We start from the raw sequence: 15563 nt of genomic DNA on the forward strand, positions 1-15563 counted from the left end.
ATACCTGCTATTCGTCTACTTTAACCAGGTCCTGCCAACGCAATCCATCCTGGATATTTTTCGCAAAGCAATGGGTTTCTTTGATGTTCTAGTTCCTATGCTTTGTAGCCTTTGTGATCCAGTCTTGAAGTACCTCTTGGTTTTCATCTCCCAATTCTTGCCTCACACTCTTGGCTGCAGTCATTTGTGGTTCACCACACGTTTATTGTGGTGTTCTATGGCTCTGGACTTTGGGAGGTTTGTTTTTTTAATTGATGAGGTATTGCTCTGTCGCCCAGGCTACAGTGCAGTGGCATGAACACAGCTCACTGCGCCTCGAACCCTTGGGCTCAAGTGATCCTCCCACCTCAGCCTTCCTAGTAGCTGGGATTATGGGCGTGCACCACCATAGCCAGCCAACTTTGGGACCTTTGGATATCTGGTCCCTGCAGCCAGAATGTTACTGTCCCACCTGTCACCTGCACTTTTAAAGCTGAGTTCCCAGCCTGCCCTCTGAAAGATGCTTTCCCTGACAACACTGACGCAGATGCTTCTCCTCCACTCTCGGGCCCCACAGTTCCCCTGGCTTACGTTTATCCTCACCCCTCTGCTACCATCCTCTGGCTTCTCTTCCAGGCTATGGGCTCCCTAAGAGCAGAACATCTTGTCCAATTCAGATCATTAAAGTGGCCCCGGAGCCAGACCCACCCGGGTGTGAACTTCTGTTCCTCCACTTGCTGTCTGTGTACTCACAGACAAAGTGCTTTAACTTTTCTGTACCTCATTTTTCTCATTTGTAAAACGGGGATAATATTATGTAGGCGTTTTGGCCAGGTGCAGTGGCCGACGCCTGTAATCCCAGCACTTTGGGAGGCCGAAGAGAGAGGATCGCTTAAGGCCAGGAGTTTGAGACCAGCCTGGCCAACATGGTGAAACCCCATCTCTACTAAAAATACAAAAATTCACCGGGTATGGTGGTGGGCACCAGCTATTCCAGAGGCAGAGGCAGGACAATCGCTTGAATCCGGGAGATGGACGTTGCAGTGAGCCGAGATCGCGCCACTGCACTCCAGCCTGGGCGGCAGAGCGAGACTCCATCTCAAAAAAAAAAAAAAAAAAAGTAAAAAAGGAGATGCACTAGAAGAAATTGGCTCGTGTAATTCAGAGGCTGATAAGTCCCACTCCCGGCCATCCGCAGGCTGGAGGCTCAGGAAAGCCTGTGCTGTAATTCAGTCCAAACTGGACGACCTGAGAACCAGAGGAGCAGAGTGAATGCCAGTCAGAGGCAGGAGAAGATGGGAATGAGAAGGGGCAAATTCCTCCTCCCTCCACCTTTGGTTCTATTTGAGCTCTCAACAGATCGGATGCTGCCCACTCACACTGGGGAAGGCGGATCTTCTTCACTCAGGCTACTGATTCAAATGCTAATCTCTTCCGGAAACACTCGCAGTCAGAAATAATGTTCTACCACATATCTGGACACTCCTGATCCAGTCAAGTCAACATGTAAAACTATCACAGAGGCTGAACCAAGATGACACAGCTAGAAACTTAGAACAGAGCCCGGCACCCTTTAAAGGCCTGCTAAGTGTTAGCTGTTGATCACATTCATCTTTTTTTTTTTTTTTTTTTTTTTTTTTGAGACAGAGTCTTGCTCTGTCACCCAGGCTGGAGTGCAATGGCATGGTCTTGGCTCACTACAACCTCTACCTCCCAGGTTCAAGCAATCCTCCTGCCTCAGCCTCCCAAGCTGGGACTACAGGCACATACCACCTTGCCTGGATAATTTTTGTATTTTCAGTAGAGACGGGGTTTTGCCATGTTGGCCAGGCTGGTCTCAAACTCCTGACCTCAGGTAATCCGCCTGCCTCGGCCTCCCAATGTGCTGGGATTACAGGCGTGAGCCACCGCGCCCAGCCTCTGTTGATCTTTATATTGCGAGATGTGGCATACAAGAGGTGCTCAGTTATTGCTGCCTGGATTAGTAAAATGATAGGAAACTCGAACTAGTTTTTAAAAAGACCTCATGACTTGTCATGGTGCTGCAGAAGCCCCAGGCACTTTTAAGTGGTCCCTGCTAAAGGAACTGGGAACAAAACTGCTTATTATCACCGAGGAGGAAGTATAGGTCTGTGTCTGGGATGGTTTTCACTTCAGACAATCGTAGCCAGGGAACGACTCCAGATTCCCTTAAGAGGCTGCCCTTCTAGCTTTGAGCATGGTTAAAGACTTCCGCAAAGTACTTCCATCATCAGACCAGTTTTGAGGCAGCTTAAGGTCCTGTCAGAATAATAATCATAAAATGCCTAACCTGGATTGGGTACTTACTATGTGTCATTGATTCTCAAAGGGAGGCAATCCCCCTACACATACGCCCTGTGGACGTTTATCACATTTTTGTGTATCACAATGGGGGGAAGGGGGCGGGCTGCTACTGTCATCTAGCAGCCAGAGGCCAAGATTGCTCCTAAACATCCCACACCGGCCAGGACAGCCCCCACAATAAGGCATTATGGCACCCAAAATGTCAATGTCAAGGCTGAGAAACTCTGTTTCATTCCAAGGCATTGAGCATTGTGTTATCTCATTTAATCTCCACACTGATGTTATGAGTGAGGCACTATTATTACCACCATTGCTCTATTTTCCAAAAGAGGATGCTAGAGCTCAGGTATGCAAACTGCCCAAGGTCATACAGCAGGAAAGTATGAGACAGGCCAGGTGCAGTGGCTCATGACGTAATCACAGCATCTTGGGAAGCTGAAGAGGGAAGAACGCTTGAGGTCAGGAGTTTGAGACCAGCCTGAGCAACATAATGAAACCCTATTTTTACAAAAGATACAAAAATTAGCTGAGTGTGGTGGTATATACCAGTAGTTCCGCTACCCAGTAGGCTGAGGTGGGAGGATCACTTGAGCCAGGGAGGTGGAGGCTGCAGTGAGCCATGATGACTCAGGACAACAGAGCGAGACCCTGTCTCCAAAAAAAAAAAAAAAAAAAAGAAGAGTGGCAGAGACACTTGATTCACACACAGGTGGCATGCTCTCAATGGCTACCATCTATTGGGACCAACACACCCTTTAAAGCCACGTGGTGTAGCAGTGAGAACCCTGGTTCCGTCATCAATAGACCTGGGGTTGGAACCCTCGCTTGGTTTCTCAGTGGCCATGGATATTAGTCTGTTTTTATACTGCTAATAAAGACATACTGAGACTGGGTAATTTATAAAGGAAAGAGGTTTTGATGAACTCACACTTCCACATGGCTGGGGAGGCCTCACAATCATGGCAGAAGAGGAAGGAAGAACAAAGGGACCTCTTCCACGGCAGTGGGCAAGAGAGAGTGTGTGGGGAACTCCCATTTATAAAACCGTCAGTTTCATAAACCTCTCATGAGACTTATTCACTACCATGAGAACAGTATGGGGGAAATTGCCCTCATAATTCAATTATCTCCACCTGGCCTCGCCCTTGACACGTGGGGGTTATTACAATTCAAGGTGAGATTTGGGTAGGGACCCAGCCAAACCATAGCACCATGTGATCTTGGGCACAGTGTCCTGAAGCTCTCTAAGCTTCTGTCTCCCTATCTGTAAAATGGGGGGATGACATCCACCTTGTAGGGCTGTTACAGGTAAAATCTGACAATGAACACAAAGCCCCCGACAGATTGTCTGACACTCACTAAATGGTAGCTGCTGCTGTTATTGTTGTCATCATCCACATCACTATTATTATTCCCATTGCCTTGGTGCTGGAGGCCCAGATTCCCTCCCACCTGATCCTAAGGAAACAAGAACTCAGTTTTGTAGCTGGTCCCAGGGAGCCAGCTGGCACTCAGAAACCAGTGAGATGCTGCCTTCCCAATGCCAGATTTCTCCCTTACAGAAGGGAGCCGATGCTTTGGGAAGCTGCAGCAGTTCCCAGGGGAAGACATGTGTTGCTCAGGGCCTCACTGCTAGAAGCCAGAGGCAAGAACATGACCTGGAGCAGGCGGCTGGGCCACACAGGCTGTTTCCTCTCTCCCTGGGAAGCCATTCCCCCTGGTTCCTCCATTGAGAAGCACCAGGGTCCTTCACTGCAGAAACCAGTCATCCACTGGACCCACCCCGGATTCATGCTGACCTCAGAGACTCTGTTACCCAACACGGGAGGAAAGCCAAAGGAAGAACAGAATTCTTTAAAGAGAAAAATAATTTCTCTCTCCTAACTCTCTAGGACTGCCTATCTTTTGGAAGGTGCTAAGAGAATGCAATGCCAAAGTGGAGAGAACATGCTAGAAAAGTTTCCAAAACATGGGAGCTGCTGCTGATGAGGGCAGGGCTTTCATGAGGCCTCTCAGACCCCCAAGACCAGCATCAATCACTTTGTGTCCCTACTAATAACAGTAATAATAATAAGACCCAGCACTTATAGCCCACTGTGTGTCACACACTGTTATAATTGCATTCCATGCGTCCTCTCCAATCCCTGTCATCAGTGTGCCCATTCAGAGGCCTGCGCGTCAAGACATAAAAGACATTTCATAGGGGATAAATAGGAATATGTAAGCACTGGCCACCACCATCATCCGTTATTACTACAACTATCACTATGACTGCCATCCTGCAAGAGAAGTGTTTATCTTCGTAGAACAGTAGGGCAAACACAGGCTCCAAGAGGGGGATTTTCCCAAAATCGCAAAAGAGGTGGGATAGTCCAGTGGCTAAACCAACAGGCTTCAGCGTCAGTGGCCACTGTTCAAATTTTGATGTGACTGTTTAGTAACCACATGCCAACTTGGGGAAGTTCCTTCCCCTTCTGAGCTTTCAGTTTTTTCTCCTGCAAAATGAAGAAGTAGATTCAAATACAGGTTAGGTCAGGCTCAGTGGCTGACACCTGTAATCCCAGCACTTTGGGAGGCTGAGGCAGGAGGATCCCTTGAGCCCAAAAGTTCGAGACCAGCCTGGGCAATACAGCAAGGTCTCGTCTCTACAAAAAATACAAAAATTAGCCAAGCGTGGTGGTGCCTGCCTGTAGTCCCAGCCACCTGGAAGGTTGAGGTGGGAGGATCACCTGAGCCTGAGAGGTCGAGGCTGCATTGAGCCATGTTCACACCCCTGTGACAGAATGAGACCTTGACTAAGAATAATAATAATAATAAAATTTTAAAAAACAGGTTAAAGTAATGATTCAACCTGATTGTTTTTGTTTTTTAGTTAAAAACTCAGCTCTAAAGTTCAGGAAGTAGAGGTTAGGTGTTCTGTGTTTTCTGAAGATAGAATCCTCCCTGCCCTTAAGAAAAGAGGAAAGAACTGGCCGGGCGCAGTGGCTCATGCCTGGAATCCCAGCACTTTGGGAGGCTGAGGTGGGTGGGTCACCTGAAGTCGGGAGTTTGAGACCAGCCTGACCAACATGGAGAAACCCCATCTCCACTAAAAACACCAAAAATTAGCCGGGCATGATGGCGCATGCCTGTAATCCCAGCTATTCGGGAGGCTGAGGTAGGAGGATCGCTTGAACCCGGGAGGCAGAGGTTGCGGTGAGCTGAGGTTGCACCATTGCACTCCAGCCTGGGCAACAAGAGTGAAACTCCATTTCAAGAAAAAAAAAAAGAGAGAAAAAGAAAAGAGGAAAGAGCTTTCTATTGCTAATAATATGTTAGTTAGCTCTGTTGTTAATGGTCAGTGAGGATCCTCTTGATCTGCCATAAAGGCTACTACGAGAGACAAGACATTAGCAAGACTGGGGTGTAGAGGGAGAAAAAACTAGGGTGGAAAGGAGAGGCTGGAGAGGAGACGGAGGAAATTCAACACCAGACGCCTTGAGCCGAGTGTATATCTCAAATGAGACCAATGCCCAGCAAATGCCAGGTGAGAGGTCAGGAGAACGCAGACAGGAACTCCTGGCATGCCCCGAGTCTCTGCTACACCAAAGGCTCTCCTGGTGAAAACCACTCCTTCTCAATTGAGGGAAGAGGCTCTACCCCATGGTCAAGGTCTGCATTCATTCCCACCATTGTACAGATGCTTCAAGAGCACATAACCTCCCTCAACAACAACATGCTCCCCACCCCAGACAACCATAAGACCCAAGACAACCTCTGGACACCAAGTAGGGCAGTGAGGAAGATGCCCACCCCTATATAGGGGGGTAAAGGGGGTCCTACGCAGGCATCCTGAGCTAGGACAGTGAGAGAAGGAGATGCTACTATTCTATTAGCTATCATTGTTGTCATTATCTCTTTCTTATTTTATTTATTTTATTTTTTGAGATAAGGTCTCACTCTGTCACCCAGGCTGAAATGCAGTGGCACTATCATGGGTCACTGCAGCTTTGACCTCCCAGGCTCAAGTGATCCTCCCACCTCAGCCTCCCATGTAGCTGGGACCACAGGTGTCCGCCACCACACCTGGCTAATTTTGTTTCTTTTTTGTAGAGACAGGGTCTCACTATGTTGCCCAGGCTGGTCTCGAACTCTTGGGCTCAAGCGAGCCTCCTGCCTCGGCCTCCCGAAGTGCTGGGATTACAGGCATGAGCCAACATGCCCAGCCATCATTATGATTTTCATCATCATCTCAGGCTGGGCTGCAGACTGGTGAGGGATCCTCTGAACTCTGCTCTCAAGTCCCTCCAAAGCTGCTGGCCCTCCAGCAGTGACCACTTTCCCCTGCCCAGCCAGACACCTCGAAGGAAAGCCATTGTTGCTGTTTACCACCCCGCCAACCATGCGGCTGGTCGGCAAAGGCTCCACTGACCGGCAGGAAACGAGGAGTGCAGGCGGTAGCCAGGTCCCTGCTTGCTCTGCCTCTGAGGCAAGGGGGTGGTGCTGGGGGAGGACAAGGCTTTTATACACAAAGCAGATGCACCATAAACTCATACTCCCTGGGCACAGACACTCCGGGGGAAATGCTGCCGATTTTACCCACTCATTCCTCTGAAAATAACTGCACACGCTATCTGCCAAGTTTCCGGAACAGAACAAGTGCTGAGGAATAGGGAACTGATGGAGAGAAGGAGTTTAGGATAGTAGGAAGGAAACCACATTGCTCTGCCTGAGAACAGGTCTCTGAAAGGGAAAAAAGTATCTGCAATGGACTTTATCTTGTCCAGTGCTTTTAATAATAGCAATGCTAATTGCTATCATTTTTAAAGCAGCTACTCTGTCTTGGCTCTGTGCTTCATATACATAAAATTCCATTCAATTCTTCTGGTACTATTAGTGTCTCCATTTTTATGGAAGAGTAAAGTGAGGCTCAGATAAGTTCAGTAACTTCCCCCCAAGGTCACACAAGATAAAACAGCAGAATCATGATTCAAAACCAGGCCCCTCTGACATCTGAATTCTTCCACTATACTCAGCTCCCTGCCAAACAATTTGTTCACCTGTACCTCTCAATAATAGATGGATTGGGCCAGGTGCATTGGCTCACACCTGTAATCCCAGCAATTTGGGAGGCCGAAGTGGGCGGATCACCTGAGGTCAGGAGTTCAAGACCAACCTGGCCAACATGGTGAAACCCCATCTCTACTAAAAATGCAAAAATTAGCTAGGTGTGGTGGCACATGCCTGTAGTCCCAGCTACTCAGGAAGCTGAGGCAAGAGAATTGCTTGAACCCGGAAGGTGAAGGTTGCAGTGAGCCGAGATCACACCATTGCACTACAGCCTGAGCGACAAGAGCAAAACACCATCCCCCCCCCCAAAAAAAAATGATAATAGACAGATGGATGGATGGAGATGGAAATGGAGAGAGAGAGAGAGAGAGAGGATGAGGTGAAAATATCTGTGAAGAATATAAAACATATCTCTACCATTCACTTTTGTAGATGAGGCAGCTGAAGTTCCCAGATATTAAATAAAAATTGCTCTAAGTCACTCAGTTATTTGGAATCAGAATTATCAGTCTCTCTCTTTTTTTTTTTTTTTTTTTTTTTTTTGAGACAGGACACCACAGCTGCCTAACACCTTAATTTTAACCCTTTTCAGACTCACTTTGGAGTTCCAACCTCCAGAACTGTGGCCAATGAACTTGTGCTGTTTTAAGCCACTCAGTTTGTGCTAATTTGTCACAGCAACAAAAGGAAAATAATGCAATGGGCTTCTTAGCCTAAGATAAAACTATACTTCATAAAATAGCAAATAAAAAGATATTTTGGGTCTGTGTTACATTCCTGCAAGAGGAGATGTAGGCCAGCCACAGTGGCTCACGCCTGTAATCTCAGCACTTTGGGGGGCCGAGGGGGGTGGATCACCTGAGATCAGGAGTTTGAGACCAGCCTGGCCAATATGGTAAAACCCTGTCTCTACTAAAAATATGAAAAATTAGCTGGGCGTGGTGGTGGGTGCCTGTAGTCCCAGCTACTCGGGAGGCTGAGGTAGGAGAATCACTTGAACCCGGGAGGTGGAGGTTGCAGTGAGGCAAGAGTGTGCCACTGCACTCCAGCCTGGGTGACAGAGCGAGACTCTGTCTCAAAAAACAAAAAGAGGAGATGTGAAAAAAGAAGCAATGCGAAAGGAGAGACAGAGAAACAAATATAAACAGGAACAACAGAAGAAAACAGATAGCTCCTGTTATGAGCACTGAATTGTGTACGCTGCCCCACGTCTATTCAAAAGGTATGTGGGATGTGGTGGCTCATGACTATAATCCCAGAACTTAGGGAGGCCAAGGAAGGAGGATCACTGGAGTCCAGGAGTTCAAGAACAGCCTGGGCAACAGAGCAAGACCCTCCCACCTCAGCCTCCTGAGTAGCTAGAACTATAGACACGCATCACCATGCCTGGCTAATTATTTTTAATTTAATCTAATTTTTCTAAAAAAGATATATGGAAGTCCTAACCCCCAATACCTCTGAACGTGACCTTATTTGGAAACTACGGTCATTGCAAATATAATTAGTTAATATGAGGTCTTAGTGGCGTAAGTTGCATCCCTAATCTGATATGACTAGTGTTATTATAAGGGGCAGCCACTTGAAGGAGGAGACACACAAGGAGAACGTCCTGAGGCTGAGACTGGAGTTCTGCAGCTGCAAGCCAAAGAACACCAAAGATTGCTGCAGAAACCATTGGAAGCTAGAAAGAGGCAAGGGAGGATTCAGAGGAGGCGTGGCCCTGCAAAAACCTTGATCTTCTGGCCTCCAGAACTGTGAGACCATACATTTCTGTTGTTTTAAGCCTCCAAGCTCATCACACCTTGTTACCGTAGCCCTAGGAAACCAATACACCTGCTTTCACAAGGTCCCAGCTACTGCACTTTTGGGGATACTGCTGCTCATCATGTTGCATTTTTGCAGGTCTAGGCATATATTTCAGCCCCTTACCTCCAAATCAAAGTTTACCATATTTTCCTGTTTCTGAAATTTCCTACCTCAGGTATATACATTTCATATAATCTGACTTCCTTTCTTTTTTTTTTATTTTAAGAAACATGGTCTTACCCTGTCACCCAGGCTGCAGTGCAGTGGTGTGATTATTCCCATGTCAGGCTACCGAGTAGCTGGGACCACAGGTGCATACCACCATATCCAGCTAATTTTTAAATTTTTTGTAGAGACAGGTTCTCACTATATCGCCCAGTCTGGTTTCAAATTCCTGGGCTCAAGCAATCCTCCCGCCTCAGCCTCCCAAAGTGCTGGGATTACCGGCATGAGCCACCATGATAAGCCCCTTCCTTTTTCATAACCACCAAAGGCCATGTTTAAATTATTGGTGCATCTTATCATCAAGAGCATTTTTTTTTTTTGAGACAGAGTCTCCCTCTGTCACCCAGGCTGGAGTGCGTTGGCGTGATCTCAGCTTACTGCAACCTCCGCCTCCAGGGTTCAAGCAATTCTTCTGCCTCAGCCACACAAGTAGCTGGGATCACAGGCATGCACAACCATGCCCAGCTAATTTTCGTATTTTCTAGTAGACACAGGGCCATGTTGGCCAGGTTGGTCTCAAACTCCTGGCCCCAAGCAATCCTCCCACTCCAGCCTCCCAAGTAGGTGGGATTATAGATGCATGCCACCATGCCTGGCTATTTTTTAAATTTTTCGTAAAGATGGGGGCCTCGCTATGTTGCCCAGGCTGGCTCAAACTCCTGGCCTCAAGTGATTCTCCTGCCTCAACCTCCTAAAGTGTTGGGATTTCAGGCATGAGCCAATGTGCCCAATATGTTTGTTTTTTTTTAAGTGTGTGGCAGGGGAGAGGCAGAAGATAAAACAGGGATGAATGGGTGGATGGAAGGATGGATAGATACATAGGTAGATGACAGATAGATATTTGATTGATCGATAGATAGAAACACAGGTAACTCCAATGCCATCAGTCACCAGTTTACAACAAGGACAGAGAAACTTCCAGCTCAAGCCATCTCACACTTTACTTTGAGGACCAAGCACATCCCCAGTAGAGTTACACAATTTTTTTTTTTTTTTTTTTTTTTGAGATAGAGTTTCACTCTGTCGCCCAGGATGGAGTGCAGTGGCTCAATCTTGGCTCTCTACAACCTCTGCCTCCTGGGTTCAAGCAACTCTCCTGCCTCAGCCTCCCAAGTACCTGGGATTACAGGCGCACGCCACCACACCCAGCTAATTTTTGTATTTTTAGTAGAGATGGGGTTTCACCATGTAGGCCAGGCTGGTCTCGAGCTCCTGACCTCAGGTGACCCTCCCACCTCAGACTCCCAAAGTGCTGGGATTACAGGCCTGAGCCACCGCACCCGGCTGAGTTACACAGTCTTGCAGGAGAAAAATGTGATTACTTACCAGGCATAAGAGCTGCTGGGGAGTGGCTCTGTGGTTAAGTCACTCTGTGGTCTTATTTCCATTTGTCTCTGTTACATGTCTAAAGAAAGTAAGGTCGACCAGCCGTGGTGGCTCATGCCTGTAATCCCAGCACTTTGGGAGGCCAAGGCAGGTGGATCACCTGAGGTCAGGGGTTCGAGACCAGCTGGCCAACAGAGTGAAACTCCATCTTTACTAAAAATAAAAAAATTAGCTGGGTGTGGTAGCACACGCCTGTAATCCCAGCTACTCGAGAGGCTGAGATGGGAGAATCGATCGAGCCCAGCAGGTGGAGGCTGTAGTGAGCCGAGATCACGCCATTGCACTCCAGCCTGGGTGACAGAGGGAGACTCCAACTCAGAAAAAGGAAGTAGGGTCAACGAGATGCCCAGAAAAGAGTGGGGATGGAGGCGCACTCCCTGAAGACTCCCAACGGAGAGGAGGGGGAGACGGGGATTATATACACCCCATCCTTCTGCATAGCACTTGTCCCAACTATAATTCAGTAACAATTGGTATCATCATCCAAGGATTATCTCCCTCCACGGACCATAGATTCCATGCCAGCTGCCCCCTGCATGTCCTGCCCACTGCGGCATCTCCAACAATGAGCTGGGGTGCTCATTACTTGTTTGTTGAATGAATAAATGACTGTAGGTAATAACTGCACTGTCTGAACCAGGATCCCAACAAATGAGGCTGTGACACATGAGATGCCCAGAGGACAGCTGAAATCAAAGCTGCCTTTAAATATCTGGGCTACATCATCACCTTCTGTGGGGTCGGCTTTTCTTCTGTCGGCTTAGCTTCACCATCTCGTGCCTCAATGCTAAGGGGTCCACTTTGTCTGTCTCAGTCCCATCCATCTCCAACCCAGGAAGGAATGTGGAAAATGGTGCTTGAGAAAGCAGGTCAGGGCGCTCCGGGCCATGTGGAATCAGGGTCTGAAAGAACACCAGAGCCACTCAGACAAATGTGTAGACCTGTTTGGCATCTTTATTTTCCTTCTAAGTACCAATTACTCATCCTGGGCCCAAATGGTGGCAGGTTTCCTTCCCCAAGGGGATAGATTGCAGAAACCAGAAGAGAGAGGTGGGTGGGGGGAAGCTGAGAAGGGCAGGAGGGGAAGCCTGCACAGCACCTTCACTGCAAACTAGGCGAGGGGGAGCATTGGAGAGCTGCTACCTCCAGGGCAGCTGCAGCCTCCTGCAAGGTTATCTGTGGCGGGCACAGGCTCAAAAGCAACGGGCAATAAAAGTGAGTCATTGTCACCCAGCATGAGCCAACTCAGCCACTCGGGGCTCGGTGAAACATGTCCCCAGATGCAAAGTTACTCAAATTCTGGAATGAGTTTTGCCTGAATAAAGGACATTAAAATGTCCGTGCCCATAAAGACCGGCTGCTGTGCAGTGCCAGCATGGCTGATGGAGCCAGGGTGATCAGCTGACAAGCACCACCTGAAACGAGCTTCGGGCTGGAGACAGACAGTGCCATACCCTCTAGAGACATCTGTCCTCAGGCTCCTAACCCAGCTCTGTGGCTGCCTGGCTGTGTGCCCTTGGGCAGGGACATCAACTCTCTGATCTTCGCTCCTCTAAATGATCTCTAAGGGCCCTCATACACGGAAATTCCACGTAATAGCAACAAAGAGCCTGTGTGTTACTCTTCCCAGGGTTGGTGTTTGCATTTTAACAAAAAGTGTCTGCACTCTCCAGCAGCCTACTGATGAAGTGTACAGGTTCCTGAATCCAATTGTTCAGGTTCAAATCCCGGTCCCGTCATTTATTAGCTCTGTGACTTCAGGCAGGTTGCTTAACCTCTCTGAGCCTCTGTTTCTTCACGCCAAGGATAACATAACCAACAGAAAGGCAGGGAGTCTTATTCCAAATCCACAGGTATCCACCTTTTGATTGGGTTCCCCAGTGATTCCAGGCATCTTTTGGCTAAGGTTTCTGGAACCTTCTGTTTGGAGCAGAAATTGGAGCATCATACTGGCTACTGCCACTTGCTGCACGGATAAGTTTGCAAAGGCCCCCAGCCATCATGCTCGCTCTCTCTCATTACACTGCATTTTCTCCTTTGTAACATCTATTATGATCCAGAACTACCTAGTAAATTTATTTGCTCATTTATTATCCATATCTCTCACCTGGATTTAAGCTCCATGAGATCACAGACTCCATCTCGCTCATGACTATCGATTCCCATTGCATAGCATCAGGCACACAGCAGGTGCTCAATACACCTGTGGCTGAACGAACAAATGAATGGATGAATGAATGAATTGCCCTTATCTAGATGCTTCTCACCTCAGCCTTCCCAAAGTTTCTCCGTATCCCTGCTTTGCAAAAAAAGGAAACTGAACCCTCTGGGGTGGAAATGACCCAAAGTCACAGGGCAGTGGCTGGTACACAGGTCTGACTAATTGAAAACCCCACGTGTCACCCCCTTCCAGGAAGGTGTAGACAGAAGCACCAAAAAGGGGTTAGGGGCAGGAGCTTTGGGTCTGTCCAGCCCAAGTTCCATTCTAGCACTCCTTGGGCAAGTCACTTAACCTTAGGCTCGGTGTCCTCATCCACGACATGACAATGATACCACTAACATGTTCTTCATCAGAGTGAGAGTCTCAGGACGATTAAGCCTACTTTGCACAGAGCTGGGCACAGAGCAGGCCCTCAATAAATGGCAGCTGTTGTTCATTACTACTTCTACTGCAAGCTTTTCTTTCTTTTTTTTTTTTTTTTAATTTTTAGTAGAGACAAGGTCTCACAATGTTGCCCAGGCTGGCCTCGAACTCCAGAGCTCGAGCGATCCTCCCGCTTGCGCCTCCCAAAGCACTGGGATCACAGGCGTGCACCACCATGCCAGGCCTACTATGTCCTTTCCAAAAACCACACGGGGCCGGCCTCTTTGCCCAGCTCACCATTTTCTCTCTCATTTCACTCCCTCCTTCTCTCTGCCACCTCCAAAGATAAGCATCCCAGCACCCAAGCAAACCCCTTCCGCTCTGTTTCACTCCCCCCAGGCGGAGCCCACGCGTGGGGTCTTGTGCGCGTGGTCCCGCAGCAGCCCACAGCCCTCTGCTCTCCGTTTCAGGCTGTGCACCCCGGCTGTCCGCACTCCCGGGGCCTCAGTCCTCCCCAGCCGCCCCCTCCACCCACCTGCATGCCTGTGGCACGAGTGGGCACACGTGTTCCCGTCGCATGTGGAGCCCGCACCTGTGGGAGGAGAGCCAGCCCGGGCTGCCGCCGCGGCGGCTGAATCAGGACAGCAAATCTCGCCACCCCCTCACTCCTTAATCCGTTGCAATCTGGCTTCCTCCCTACGCTGCCCGAAGCTGCCCTAGCCGGGGTCGCTGATGATTCCCACGCACCAAGTCCAGCATCTTCTCTACGGTCTGGTCCGGGTGTGTCGCTTGGGAACGTCTGATTTTGATGGCCACCACCCCACCAGCACTCCCTCCGCTAACTCCCTCCTCCTCGGACCCTGCCTGCTCCCCTCGGTGCCTTCCCCACTCCATTGTGTGCCCTTCCTGTTCGGATTCTCTCACTCCCACACCTTTCCGCCCAATGAGCATTTATGGAGCTCTTGCCCTGTACAGAACGTTGCTGGCCTTGAAGGGGAGCAGGCGGACCCTGAAGGAGGCGGTGAGCTCCTACAGTGGGGGCTCAGACTGCAGCTTCGGTGGCCTGCAATCCGTTCCCAGCTCCTGGCCAGGTGCAGTGGCTCAGCCTATAATCTCAGCACTTTAGGAAGTTGAGGCAGGATTGCTTGAGCCCAGGAGTTAGACACCAACCTTTAAATTTTTTGCCTTTAAATTTCATTAAATTAAATTTCATTTAAATACAAAAAATCCTGGGCTTAAGCAATCCAGGAGGCCAATTGGCCCTGCTAATTTCATTTAAATTTTTCGTAGAGATGGGTCTTGCTGCGAGACCCTAACCCTAACCCTAACCTAACCCTAACCCTAACTCTCACTGCGAGACCCCATCTCTACAAAAAATTTAAATGAAATTAGCCGGGCATGGTGACAGCTGTGGTCCTAACTACTTGGGAGACTGAGGCAGGAGGATCACTTGAGCCCAGGAGTTTGATATGAGCCTGGGAACATAGCGAGACCTCTGTCTCTATGAAAAAATGTAAATGAAATTAGCACAGCATGGTGGCCTCACCTGTAGTCCTGGCTTCTCAGGAGGCTGAGGTGGAAGGATGGTTTGAGCCCAGGAACTCAAGGCTGCAGTGAGCTATGGTCCCACCACTGCACTTCAGCCTGGGTGACAGAGTGAGATCCTGTCTCTAAAAATGAATTTTTTTTTTTTTTTTTTAATCCTGGTTCTGCTGCCTTGTTAGCTGTGTGTCTTTGGGCAGATAGCTTACCCTCGCTGGGTCTCAGTTACCCCTTGGAAAACGAGGATCACCGTGGGATTTGCGTGAATGCCTGTGAAGTGTTTAGCACTGTGGTTTGCATGACTGCCTCACCCTACTCTATTTTCTGCACAGCAGCCAGAATGATCTTGAAACATAAATTAGATCTCGGCAGCTGCTCACCTAAAACCTCTTCAAAGGTTTCTCGTTGCCCTTAGCATAAAATCCAGGCTCTGCACGATGTTTACAAATCCCTGGCAATGCTCTGATCTCATGTTGGGTTACACTTCCCTTGGTTCAGAAATCCCAGTCACCCTGGCTTTCTTTAATATTAAATTTCATTTTAAATAATTAAAATATAAAGAGTAAATTATTTAATGTACTAAATTAAATAATTTCATTTAAAATTTAATGTCTAATACCTAAATTAAATAATTTCCTTTAAAATTTAATGTCTAATACCTAAATTA

General features: G+C 48.3%; 1 long non-coding RNA gene across 3 annotated transcripts in view; it reads right to left on the bottom strand.

Moving 5' to 3' along the window:
* The window catches only part of LOC129527554 (uncharacterized), a 48652-nt gene that overhangs the window by 17374 nt on the left and 15715 nt on the right, over positions 1-15563 (bottom strand). The window contains exons 1-3 of one of the 3 annotated variants that reach the window (XR_010131497.1): positions 13947-14277; positions 12878-12979; positions 11500-11672 (exon numbers count right to left, since the gene is read on the bottom strand). This is a non-coding gene — a long non-coding RNA (uncharacterized lncRNA). Of the gene's footprint in view, positions 1-11499; positions 11673-12877; positions 12980-13889; positions 14278-15563 lie in introns of those variants that run through there. The other 2 variants (XR_010131498.1, XR_010131496.1) reach the window with 2 other exon arrangements.

Source organism: Gorilla gorilla, chromosome 18, assembly GCF_029281585.2.
Source record: "Gorilla gorilla gorilla isolate KB3781 chromosome 18, NHGRI_mGorGor1-v2.1_pri, whole genome shotgun sequence".
Classification (NCBI taxonomy): domain Eukaryota; kingdom Metazoa; phylum Chordata; class Mammalia; order Primates; family Hominidae; genus Gorilla; species Gorilla gorilla.